General features: G+C 31.5%; 1 protein-coding gene across 2 annotated transcripts in view; it reads left to right on the plus strand.

The window, feature by feature from the left end:
- The first annotated feature begins 11217 nt into the window (after positions 1-11217).
- The window catches only part of LOC127700315 (probable aminopeptidase NPEPL1), a 77333-nt gene continuing 74198 nt past the window's right edge, over positions 11218-14352 (plus strand). The window contains exon 1 of one of the 2 annotated variants that reach the window (XM_052203731.1): positions 11218-11363. The gene's annotated coding sequence lies outside the window, so the exon portion shown is untranslated. Of the gene's footprint in view, positions 11364-11451; positions 11471-14352 lie in introns of those variants that run through there. The other variant, XM_052203730.1, reaches the window with a different exon arrangement.

A 14352-nucleotide genomic window follows, 5' to 3' on the forward strand; every position in this document is an offset into this window, starting at 1 on the left:
TATGATATATTTCCTGTCTTTGATATAAATTTTATTGAATAGTCCATTTTTTTGTATTTTGCACTGAACACATATGAAAAAGAAGATGTGGTATGATTGCCAATGAGACAACTCTCCACAAGAGACCAAATGACACAGAAATAATTACAACTATAGGTCACCGTACAGCCTTCAACAATGAGCAAAGCCCATACCGCATAATTTGTTTCACTTACATATAGGTATTAATTTTTATACGACCGCAAAAATTTTTTTGGGATCGAATAATGGTATGATGTCGTCGTCGTCTGCGTCGTCGTCCGAAGTCACATAGGTTTCCGGACAATAACTTTAGTTTAAGTGAATGGATCTTTATGAAATTTTTTAAGAAGGTTCAATATCACAAAAGGAAGGTTGGGATTGAGTTTGGGGATGATGGTCCCAACCGTTTAGGAATTTGGGGCCCAAAAAGGGGCCCAAAACAAGCATTTTTCTAGTTTCAGGATAATAACTTGTGTATAAGTATATCGACTGCTCTGAAATTGTACCACACTGTTTAATACCACAAGTAGAAGGTTGGGATTCATTTTAGGGGTTATAGGGCCAACAGTTTAGGAATTAAGGGCCAAAAACAAGCATTTTTCTAGTTTCCAGACAATAACGTGTGTGTAAGTATGGATCTCTCTTGACATTGTACCACAAGGTTCCATATAACAAAGGGAAGGCTGGGATTGAGTTTGGGGTTAATTGCCCCAAACATGTAGGAATTAGGGGTCAAAAACAAGCATTTTTCTAGTTTCCAGACAATAACTTGTGTGTAAGTGTATGGATCTCTCTGAAATTGTACTACAAGGTTCCATACTACAAAAGAAAGGCTGGGTTTGAGTTTTGGGGTTATTGCTCTAAGGGGGGGTTCAAAAAGTTGGGCCGGGGGGGGGGGGGGGGGGGGGCGGGAATTTTTTTCACAATTCTTTTTAAGGGATTCATATTTTTTTTCAAAATTTTTTAAATTTCGAATTTTTGAAGTTTCAAAAAGAAATCTTCAATTGCACAGTATTGCGCAATGGATTTATAAGATCTTTGACCACATTTATTTTGTGTCAGAAACCTATATTATGTCAAAAATTTGATTACAATCCAAATTCAGTATCAAGCTTGAATATTGTGTCCAAATTTGCCCCAACTGTATAGGGTTCGACCTCTGCGGTCGTATCAGGCTGCGCTCAGCAAAGCATTTTATTTCAGATTATAAATATCCTCATGCATTTCATTTGGTCCAGCATTGAACAAATTTGTTCTTAGAAGTGTTTTTTTATCTTTTGTTTGATCATGTGTAGCATCTGTCATTTTCTGTCTGAACAGCTTTTCGATGGTTTTCTCTGCTGTCTTGGTCAACAATACACAAGATACAATGGAACAACAATAAGAAATGCAAAATTTTTATTTAATTTTGTCATTTCACTGTTCTTTTCAATTTTTCTTTTGTTCCATTCTTTTTATTTCTCTTGACTTCTGCTGGCTTCTGTAAAGATAATGTTAACAGATTAGTCCTGTTGTTTAGTGAGTAAACTAGTGGAGATAATTTAAATTTCAACAAATTACACAAGAAAATTTTATTTTAATCCAGTCTGGATTCATAAAAATTTATATTGAAAAGCGACATCTAATGAGTGTGGCTGGATTCGGAAGATATACACGTACATCTGTGGAGTTTCAAGTGTATTATTATCATACGAGTCTGTAACGGTAGAGTTCACCAGTACTAAAATAAAACTGTACAGTACCATTCTCCCAACTGAGATTAGGACCTGTAACCTTTACTTGGTCTTACAAAAAATCAACTCTCTCAATGGTAATTGTATATTTTAACACAAATACATTTTTGTGATATAGATTGAGGCTATAAAAGGATAAATACCTTCACACAATCTGCTCCTCCAGAATGTCTTGAATCTAAGCTTATAAATTTTGGCTCTTCTAATTGATTCTACAAAAGATAAAAAAAAGTCAAAATATTGAATAAAATACAGTCAAGAAAAAATCACATACTAGTACTAGTCAGCTACAAAGGTCACAGTGTTATATTAAGGTATATAGGAAATTTTTTTTTGAGACAAGTGCCTGTGCGATTAATCATGAAAACTGTATAATGAATATATTGTCTTTCATGGTTACAAATATCTACCAGTAGAAAATGTCTGCAATATTTCACTATTTTATATTACTTTACTAACTAATACATTGTTGATGACGCTGAAAACAGCATACCTAATATATGCTATGTCTTGCTTTTGGACTCTGTCAAGGCAAGACAAAAAGGAAAGAAATCAATGTTCAAGTTCAAATATATTGATTGATTGTTGGAATCTTAATGTCCAGTGACAAATATTTAATGCATGTTCCAGCCAAAGTTTAATTAAACAAGCTAAGGAATGGTTTGAATTTTTTTAAAACATGTAGGTAAAGATTTTTTTAAAGTACTATTACATAGATTAAATTCTGCTTGCCATGAAATATTTGAAAAACAAGATATCATGTGGATTTAATGGTATAACTAATGAAATTTTGAAAAATTTTTGTATGCTGAATGTTGGGCATGATATGTATATAAAATTATAAAACATTACTTTTTTCTTAAGGGCCTTTATATTTTTTTTACAGTGTATTTTTTTAAGTTGAAGCTGAGACATATTAAAAGATTTAAAGCTTAAAAATGTAGAATCATGTCTTAATTAACTTTAAAAGTGGTATTGGGAGGATTTAATACTTTCCTTGTGTAATTGTCCCATTTTCAAAAGTAATAAATTGTTTATATATAACTGGGACTAATAGACTATTAGTATCGATAATAGTCCCAGTATATAACAAGTTAAATTTAATTTTCCCTTGCCCAGTCTGCATGGTTTGTATCACATTTCATGGCCAACAGATAATATCTGTATAGAACCCCTATTTTTAATTATCTAGATTATGTTTTATATTAAAAAATAGCATTTAACTCTTCAACGTGATTCTGGAAAAGGATAGACAATTTATGAATATGACGAATACATAATCTTTCAATCAGTTTAATTGAAGTGTGGAGCTGGCATGTCAGTTATTGCTGTAGTAGTCCTTTTAGTTAATTTATCATGTATCATTGCCATTTTGCTAAGTGTCTTAAAAGACTTTAATTATCTATTCTGACATCGGACTCGGACTTCTTTTAAACTGAGTTTTACTGTGCGTATTGCTGTGTTTTGTTTATTCTACATAGGCTAGAGGTATAGAGGGAGGGTTGAAATCTCATAAAACATATAAATAAAAGCTACAGAAGGCAATATCATAAATATGACAAGATGTACATTTTTTTACTGTCAATTTTATTTTATATGGGTAGGTCACATGTATTCGACATTGACATTGTATAAGCCAGATGTATACTCCATGCTGAATTTTATTTGATCTAGGTAACACGTAAACTCATTAACACCTGTGGAGGAAATTGTAATATTTTCCTGTCCTCTAGGAACATAAAACTTACATAATTCACTACCCTTAATTAGACATAGATATCAGTAAATAAAACCGCAGACTTTCTCCTTAAAGTTTAGTGGTTTGTACATATATTGAAGGTGTGCATGTGGTCATGGTTTAATATTTGCTCTTTTGGGAGATAGTTGAAGTTATTTTAAAATAACACTTTGCATCTGCGGGAGCATCATTTGTTTCTCCCAGACACAATTAAATCTCAGATAAAGTTCTACATTGTCTTTGTTATGATACAGTTACTTCAGAGTGAAGTGCGGGGCATCACTTTGTCTAGTTAATTTTATAATTATTTTTTTGTTGTAAATAATCTTATTTGAAAATATTCGTTCATATTTCAACCGTATCTCAATTTTTTTTTACTTTATAAAATTAGTTTATATGTATTATCCTATATTCTTATGTGTAGAATACTCTTAAACATTTAAACATAAGAATAGAGGGTAAATACATAAATTATTATTGTTAAATCGCATTGATAAGAGTTTGAACACTTAAGACAAGGTAAAAAAGTTGATGTGAAAAGACTATTTTCAAATTATAAATTAACTGCAAAAAATTAAAAAAGGGGGTCTCCCAACAATCTCTTTTGCATGGACTACTATATTTTCAATATAATACTTCAATGATAAGATAAAATAGTAACATATGGTATTGAATAGTGATACCGCACCGGAAAGGATTTGCCGTGGCACCATGGGACGCTTAAACAATATATACTTTATAGTACAGCCCGAAGAATGCCCTCAGATTTGAGGGAATCTCAAATTTCACAACTGATTAGCTTCACAGTTTGAAGTACTTGTAATTTATATATCACTCTTCCCAATAAACTGACCACAGATGTTACACATAGGTTATCTGATAAGAAAGTCAACATTTTGGCATTTTCTGTCTTTACTTGAAATATAAATATAAATATTCTTCATAAGATTTTGACAATCTAGTCAGTGTTTTTTTTTATTAATCATGTTCAGATACAGTTAAAGGAATGTAATATAAAGTTATGATTTTTTTTTATTAATTTTCCATTTTTTTAAAATTTAGAATAGATCCATAATCTGTTGTCATTTTGAAGATTAATTTTCATTAGAAATGAATATTTTTTGTAATTTTCACATTTATTTTGATTAAATGTCATTAAATGATAAAAGGAAATTTCCTAAATATTTAAAAGAAATTCTTAATAGAATATTCATTAGGCAAAGTTTAAGACAATTTGGAAAAAGAACCCTCCTTTTTATACGCCCGTTTATGAGAGGTATTATGGTATACCGTTGTCCATCCGTCCATCTGTCTGTCTCTCTGTCGTCAACATGTTGATATAATTTGAATATGAACTCAAAAACGCTTAAACCAATTTGCATGAAACTTTGGTAAATTGTTTATATCTATTGACGTGAGCTCCATTTAGTCTTTTTTATAAATTTTAGATTTTACATTTCCGAGTTATGGGGTTTTATTCATAAAAAAAGTGATTTTCTTATTTTCGGACTGTAACTCAAAAATGCTTTCACCAATTTGCATAAACTTTGGTGAAATGTTAATATCTATTGACATGAGCTCACATTCGATTTTTATAAATTTTAGATTTTACGTTTCCGAGTTATGGGGTTTTATTCATTAAAAAAAGGTGATTTTCAAGTTTTTGGACAATAACTCAAAAATGCTTTTAGCAGTTCTCATGAAGCTTTGGTGAATGGTTATATCTATAGACGTAAGCTCCCTTTCAATTTTTTATTGATTGTATATTTTACATTTCCCAGTTAAAAAGGGGTTGATTTTCCAGTTTTCGGACAATATCTTTAAAGTGCTTTGAGCAGTTTTCATTAAACTTTAATGACTGGTTTATATCTATTAGGATAACCTCCTTTTACTTTTTCATAAATTTCTGATACGACATTTAGAAGTTTATATTAAACGTGACAGGCGCAGCTGTTTATTATTTTTGTGTTTAATTTTCATTTCATATTTCAACTTATTTTCTCTTATTCTAAGCATTTGATCTCACTCTTTTCAATGCGATATAACAAAAAAGTGTTTTATATACATATTGCCCCTATATTCAGTTGAAAATAAGGGGGAGGGTCCACTCCTCATTTGCATATGAATAGAAGTAGGTAATATTTGAACCTTAAAATTGAGAATGGAAATGGGGAATATGTCAAAGAGACAACAACCCGACAAAAGAGCAGACAACAGCCGAAGGCCACCAATGGGTCTTCAATGCAGCGAGAAAATCCCGCACTTAGTTTAAAAGAAGTCAGAGTCCGATGTCAGAATAGGTAACAAGAGAAACCAAGCAAAATGACAATGATACATAAATGAACAAAGGACTTCTAGCAGATACTGACATGCCAGCTCCAGACCTCAATTAAACTGATTGAAAGATTATGTCTTCATCATATGAAAATCAAGTACAATCCCTCCCGTTAGGGTTTTAGTATCATACCATCATAAAATATATGAGATATGAGAAGAACATAACCCGTATCATGGTTTTAGAATAAATGTGTTTATTTCCGATGCAAAGACCCTATGAGTGAATCAATATTAATACCAAAATATGCAATCCTTAATGACTTGACAACAGTATCGTAACTATATCCTTTCCGAATAAGTCTGTTATATACTGAAAAAATGCTGAATATATATACAGTTTATATATGGATTGGTCCTGGACCCAATTGATTTTAATATAGTTATTTGAGTATCCCTATAAGTGAAATCAAATTCGAACCATTCTAAGTATAACTAACCCGAATAATTCAGTCGTTATATTCCGCTGATCTACGAAGGCTACATTAACGTGTGGGAGAAAATCGGACACGGAAAGGGCTTGAATTATTCGAGTTAAAGTATAACAAGAAAGGAAACATATAGGCTAGGGATACCTGATGAGGATAGTTCCAATTCTACTTGACCGAAATACAGACCAGATTTGGATTTCTAGTCTAAAAATACACACACAATAATTATACTACAAGCATGCAAGTCGGAAATTCTAAAAAAAAAAAAATTAAGTTAAATACTGAAAAATGTATTCCATAACAATAAATATTTATCCAACACCAAAATGCCAGCTCTAAATATATGCACATAAAAAAATGGAATTAAATACAAAGGGTTATAATAAGATACAATGGATTGGTCCTGGACCCGTTTGATTTTAATATAATTACATTGACACGTTTTATTAAAACATATAAAATTTGCTAAATGAGCAAATCTAAAATTTTTATCATAGCATTTCCAAATAAGCAGCAGAAATCCTATTTTCATCAATATTCAAAGAAACATTAAAATTATATATTTTTTAATTGAATTTTTTATGAAAACATTGCAAAAATGAGAAGAAAAAAAAATAAAAGCACCTTGTCTAAGAGAATATTTCGTAGATAAGAATATATAATGTATTTAGTGTAGGTGATATTGAAATTAAATAATCTTGACCAGCTAACCATCTGTGTTTATTTGATAACATCAGTGGACACCAACTGTGAGAGAAGCACTTAACCTAATCATTTAATTGCTTGTATAAACAATCAATTACAGGGTTTCAATGCTGAATATCAGGAAAATCGGGGCTGTTCTATAAAGTATATATACTATGTAAATATTGACACATTCGTGTTTATATGTTAGCTGAGATCGATAATTATGGAGCTTTTCTTAAAAAGGACTTCCATGTTTTTCGTCATTTGTATTATTAAACGACATTTTATGAATATACTAAACAAGGATTTGTATAGTACTATACAAATCCTTGTACTAAACAATAAGATTAATGTATGACGGAGAACATAAAGATAGCATATCCTAACAATGATTTTGATGCTATGATATCTTACTGTATACATTCAAAATACTTGCATTTACTTCTCTGATCATTTCTTATAATGATAAGAATAATATTCCCTATACCTTTTCATTATACAAAACTTGTATAAAATTTTGTATGTTTTGAATAACATTAAAAATTGCACGTTGTCATCTTTTCTATTTCAATTTAGTTTTTCAGATTTCGTAGACATTTTTTTTCAATAATACAATCATGCAATTTCGTATTCAAATATTTGATAATAATAATATAATTACTCAAATCAAAATAAGATTAATTAGACAGAGCCTTTAAAAAAACGAAAACAAAACCAACACTTTTTGCATATTTTTCTTTAAGATGTCAACAAAACCACACTACTTTTAAAATTTTGATGTTTAAAGAACTCTTTGGTATAATAGAAATTAATATATTGTTTAAAACCTAACTAGATATTTAAAATGATGGATGTAATTAGAAAAGAAGTTCACATCATAAAAATGAGAATTCAACTAAATAACAAGACCAATTTGTCTTTGAATACGGTCAATCTTAGTTGAATGAATATACATCGTATTCATAAATAATGAAGTTTCACTTTCAAATGCTTAGGGACAACAGTAAACATTACTTTAAAATGACGATTCTTATACCATTTGATAGGAAAATTATTTGCCAATACTGTATAATTTGTTAATTTGATTTACAATAAAAAATGAATTTAATATGATTTTTTTATAAAATATGTATACCTCGTAATTTAACATATCTCAACCAAAAGAGAACCCGACGTTTAACATGATAGGGACACCAGTAAATATCAAGATAAAGTGGATTTTATTACACCATTTCAAAGCTAAAAAATTGGTGAGATCTCTATAATTTATTAATTTTATATGAGATTTATAAAATAGACATAGTAATCGTTTAATTAGCTAGTGGTCATAATTCCCCATAGACAATAACGTTAAAAAAATTTCAATGATTACGGTTCTCTGTGTGGTAGCTGATAAAGCCATCCAGCTGAGCTGTCCGCAATTCTTGTGTATGATAAAACTTAGTATTTCAGTTTAAACTAACCGGACGCGCCTTAATATTACCATGACGAAACGTTCACTTTGTTTTGTGGACAGGCCTGAAAAAGTAAAAAACTGATATGGATAGGGGAGAAGGTAAGAGTAAATTTTAAAAATAATTCAAATATATTATTTCGAAATTGATATATAATTTTATTCCGTATATATGACAAGGGAAAAAAAAAGTTTGTTACAATATTTCAAAAGATCGTCGCAGAATTTACGAATATTTGAAATTTTTATTTCTGTCACAAAACCCAATTTTCTCATTTTATAAAGCGCTCTTAAAAATTCGAATGAATGTTGCAGACACAAATCACAATTTACCTATCCACCTTTCTTTTCCTGTTTCAAAATTATACAATAAATATATTATAACTTTCTATGTCTTCCAGTGGAAAATATTGTTTAAATTATGTCATATGCTGTTCAATAGATTAAATCCGTTGAAATGTCACACTTGCAGTTTTTGACGTTTTCGGCGTTTTAGTTTAGTGTCTAACGAAAAACAATAAGCATTTGCGGTCTTTTTTACAATCTTAAATTTTATATAAACATGAAAAGATGTCTTTTTAAAGTGTATGAAAGCAAATATGTAGAAGTTGCAAGGGAGAATATTAAAAAGAAAAAAACACTATCTTTTTGATTGTGTCTAGTGAAAATGTCACAAAACACCGTTTTTTTACATTTTAGTTTATAGTATGATAATTCAAATAAAACCGTTTGTGAGGGGGGGGGGTTGAAATTATGGCACAAAAAATACTACATAACATAAATATCTACATTTCAGGGATTTATTTGAACCCATTTTCGACTATATGTCGAAAATATTAACGACACAGTCAGCGACTACTTTTGTCTAGTCATAATGTCACATCATGCCTTTTTACTTGTTTTGACGTTATACGTTCTGTATAACTTGACATGTATTTTTCTCTGATTATTTCATGCAAAACCATGATTTTTACTGATCCGTTTACTTGTTCTTAGTTGAGATTAAATTTCCTTTTATTTGCAGTTTGCAAATTAGATTTAATTATTTTTGTTGTTGTGAATTTTGAATTTGCTTTCAACAATTGATACTTAACGTTTAATACAGGTGATGAAATAATCTCTTCAACTCAGTGGTAATGTTATCCAGAAACTATCAAAAACAGATAAAAGACAACAGCAGAAAAGAGAGTGGTTTGAAAAAAATAGAAATAAACTGTTACAATCAAAGAAATTTGAAAAAAGGCAGGACAGAAGTTTTGAGTAAAAAAAAAAGGCAGGATGAGTAACTTGGCAAAAAAAAAAGGGCAGGGTGACAAATTATGTATAAAAACTCAGGATAAACTAATAAAAAGGCAGGACCGAATAAATTGAAAAATAAAAAGGCAGGACCGAGATTACAACTAAAAAAAAAAAAATGCAGGACACAATTTTTCATCCTAGCTCCCCCCCCCCCCCCATAAAAATCAAATGGTAGCTCCCTTACAAAAAATCGGTAATCCCGCGTCACGCTTAGACCCCAAATGAGCCCCCACCTAGCAGTGTATCAAACATGCTCAATACACTCAACTGGCCACAATTAACACAACGCAGATTACGTGCACGCCTGGTTATGATGTACAAGATCACCCATCATCTTGTTGCTATACCATCTAGCACAATTCTCAGTCATCCCATCAGACCCAAGAACCAGAAAACATCATACTCACACATTCAGACATATTCATACATCTAAAGACTCGTACAAATTGTCATTTTTCCCATACACAATAACGCAATGGAATCTATTACCAACTACAGTTGTTAATACACAGACAGTCGACTCTTTCAGAGAGCAGCTTACATATGCTGTTCTCTTCACTCTCATTTAAATAGCTTCATCTCCTATACATAGTTTTAATCACTACGTCTGTTCTCTGTACCGTTTTTAGATATAACAAAAATATTATTTTGTTTTAAATAAATAGGCCTCGTATGCACCAGCTATTAATCATCTTTATTTATAGATGGAAGACTGGAAAACTTAAAGAAAAAAAAAAGAGAAAAAGGTAACATTAATGAATGCGAAAACACAAACATTATAGGAAAATTTTCTCCTATACCAATTGTCTCGGAAATCGGAGCGGTTGACGACGACCGAAATGATGACACTGATATCGAAGTTTCAATTTATGAACTAGTATCTAAATCTACCATAGTTGCTGTCCTTTGTGAATATATTTGATTTTAAAAGTTCAAACTGAATTGACCAATTACAGAGTCGTGAAACAGATAGTTGGAGATAGTCCGAGATTATTCTGACTAAGTTGGGGAGTTTCTTATCAACCTGGAACTAAAGTTATCAAATGGAACTATTTTATGCAAGATGAAAATCCACTACATTTCAAATTGATTTAAAGAAAGTATTAGGGTAGCAATGCCCTTTACCGTCAGGCGTCAAACGGTCATTTTCGGCTACCGTTAGGGTTAAAATTTTACCGTGATTCGTCAAAATATCCGGCCTTAAATTATCGTGATTCGTCAGAGGTCTCAAATAATTATCGTTACCGTTATTTTTGGAAAAATATTAACGTGATTCGTCAAAATCAATCGATTTTTTTATCGTCTATAAGAAAGTGTACATTTTATCGTCATGAACCAAAAATTACCATTAATAATTAACGTCATTTGGCAAGAATTTTTACCGTTATTCGTCTTGAAGGTACCCCCATTACGACCCTCAAGTATGGCCTCGTTCCTTCAAATTCATTCTTATATATATGCACTGATATTTGTGTACGTAGTGGTGAAGTTAAACTTCCTGAAGATATTCAACAGAATATACTTATTTATGTCGCTTCTTATTTTATTTTGCCTGCGAATATGACACTTTATGACGCTGTAACGACGTTGCTGCAGCTGTGACATGTAATCAACACTTCAATGTTAGAAATTCCGGCACTGGTTCTCTTTTTGGACCCGATGATTAAGTATGCGGTTTCTTGTAACTTAAATGTTTACTCTTGTTCTAATTTATTTTTAGAGTTGATAATCAAAGCAGAGCAAAGACAAGACACGTTTACTAAAACCTATCAAGGTGCCTATTAATGGCATACTTTATGATGTTGCAAAACCAAAGAAAGATTGTCTAATACCGCCTTATATACTGATATTTAAGATCATATAACTGGGGACAGTGTTTTCTCCGTAATGCATAACAGATCTTATTTGTACACATTCTTCTAGTAATGGACTTCTGATACATGTAGTACTAAAAAAATCCATGTTTTGATCACTGAATTTGGTACTCTGTACTCTGTCTGGCTATCCTATACACCTTATCGCTTTTTTGGAAATCAGTTGACCTGAGAATCTGCGTCAGTTGAACTTTTGACGTCATACAACAATCAATTTTCCATTGTGGCGTCAGATATTTTCTATTGTGACATCAAATTTTACGGGAACCTTTGTGATGTCCAGTAATGGCGGACAAATAGCAATAAGGTGTATTAAATGTATGGCCAGATCATATGTATTAGTATGTCATATGAATTCGTACTATGCATGCTTTTTCAATGGAAATTGTGACGTCACAATGCATTCTTAATGGCACAAAAACCCATGAGACGAGGATAAATATACATTTAATTTCTGACCTGCAGACATTTTAACACATAAAATATATAATACAGAAGTGCCGACTTGTACCTCTTTACTTATTAAATTATAATACAAATACTTATCTATTTTAATAAGTGCCTACCTATTTTCAAACATATAAGAAAGAGAGTAAATTACACTCAATTGCAGAGTCTGGCTTGTAACGGGGAAGAAGAATTATTACACCCACTTTAATACAGTTAAGTGACGATCTTCCAACCCGTCAACCAAAGTATAACAGCTAACAGACTGACTACAATATTTGATAAATCCAACTAGTTTACTTTATATTTTTGTGCATACAATATTTTAAAAACATTTGAGTGTACAAATTTTTAATCATAAAGGAACTATTTGTCCCTATATCCGTGATATCCTACTTGAGCCGAAAAACAAAAATCAAGAAGAACAGACAACACAATGGCCCCATATACCTTATCGCTATTTACTCACCTTAACTGGACATCACAAAGGGTCCTGTAAAATTTTGACATGACAATAAAAAAATGTCGTCGTAATACATCATCAATAATTCAAGTGTCGCAAATTCTCAGGTCAAGTGTCACAGATTCTCAAGTAGCAATAAGGTTCTGTAGAAAAAACAACAAAAAGACTGTTCACAAACACAGCAGAGAAAATTTAGACTGAGCAACACAAATTTATCCAAAATGGGGATGAATAATCACCAGTCTATTTGATAGAATACCAAAAACCCTAAAAGAAGAATAAAAATATGTTAACAAAAATACCAAAGGCCAACATAAACTAAAAATAGTCAATAAGACCTGACAAAACCAAATACTTGACTATATCAAACAATTGGAAAACAACTGTCTTGTTCCTGACTTAGCATGCTTAAGTACAAGCCTCAATATACAACACCCAAATTTGACCACAAAGCCTAGGGCTAGGGTTAAAAGCTTTTGCAACTACAATTTGCTTAACAGGAAAATTCAAAATTTGTATTACCACGACTTTATTTGCTTGTGATCATGACTGTCAGGATTCAGGAGGCTGCACATATATGAGTTATTTAGCTATATGATATTCACATGATATTAGGGAGCAACCATTTAACTTCAAAGGGGGGGTTATGGTTTTTTGTCAGAGACAGAAAAACATTTTTATTTAGTTTTTCTACACTATCAATCAAATTATTTTTTTCAAAATTTAACACTATAAGGTATGGGGAAAATCTGGATTCAGAATATTTTTCTTTGTCATCTACTTGACCACAATTTTTTTTTTCATCAAATTGGGGATCAGAATGTTTTTTTAGGAAAAAAACATAACCCCCCTTGAAGTTAAATGGTCGTTCCCTTAGACAATAGTTCTGTTTGTCCCATAAGTCTGTTCTTTAGACAATGGCAAAATAAAGAAAGGATTTTCTAGAAAAAAAATTGTACTTAGTATGTCTGTACTTACAAGTGTTATAATTAAAATTTTGACATTTGGATTGTTTTATCAGCACAAAAAAAAGTACCAGTATTTACTTTTCCACTAAACTGCCCGTATCAAAAATCCAAATTTTAAAAATCTTTCTTATTTTTAGCTCACCTGACCTGAAAGGTCAAGTGAGCTTTTCTCATCACTTTGCGTCCGTCGTCCGTCGTCCGTCGTCCGTAAACTTTTACAAAAATCTTCTCCTCTGAAACTACTGGGCCAAATTTAACCAAACTTGGCCACAATCATCATTGGGGTATCTAGTTTTAAAAATGTGTGGCGTGACCCGGTCAACCAACCAAGATGGCCGCCACGGCTAAAAATAGAACATAGGGGTAAAATGCAGTTTTTAGCTTATAACTCAAAAACCAAAGCATTAAGAGCAAATCTGACATGGGGTAAAATTGTTCATCAGGTCAAGATCTATCTGCCCTGAAATTTTCAGATGAATCTGACAACCCCGTTATTGGGTTGCTGCCCCTGAATTGGTAATTTTAAGGAAATTTTGCTGTTTTTGGTTATTATCTTGAATATTATTATAGATAGAGATAAACTGTAAACAGCAATAATGTTCAGCAAAGTAAGATTTACAAATAAGTCAATATAACCGAAATGGTCAGTTGACCCCTTTAGGAGTAATTGCCCTTTATAGTCAATTTTTAACCATTTTTCGTAAATCTTAGTAATCTTTTACAAAAATCTTCTCCTCTGAAACAACTGGGCCAAATTAAACCAAACTTGGCCACAATCATCATTGGGGTATCTAGTTTTAAAAATGTGTGGCGTGACCCGGCCAACCAACCAAGATGGCCGCCACAGCTAAAATAAAAAAAAGGGGTAAAATGCAGTTTTTGGCTTATAACTCAAAAACCAAAG

This window comes from Mytilus californianus, unplaced genomic scaffold, assembly GCF_021869535.1.
Source record: "Mytilus californianus isolate M0D057914Y unplaced genomic scaffold, xbMytCali1.0.p SCAF_5, whole genome shotgun sequence".
Taxonomy (NCBI): domain Eukaryota; kingdom Metazoa; phylum Mollusca; class Bivalvia; order Mytilida; family Mytilidae; genus Mytilus; species Mytilus californianus.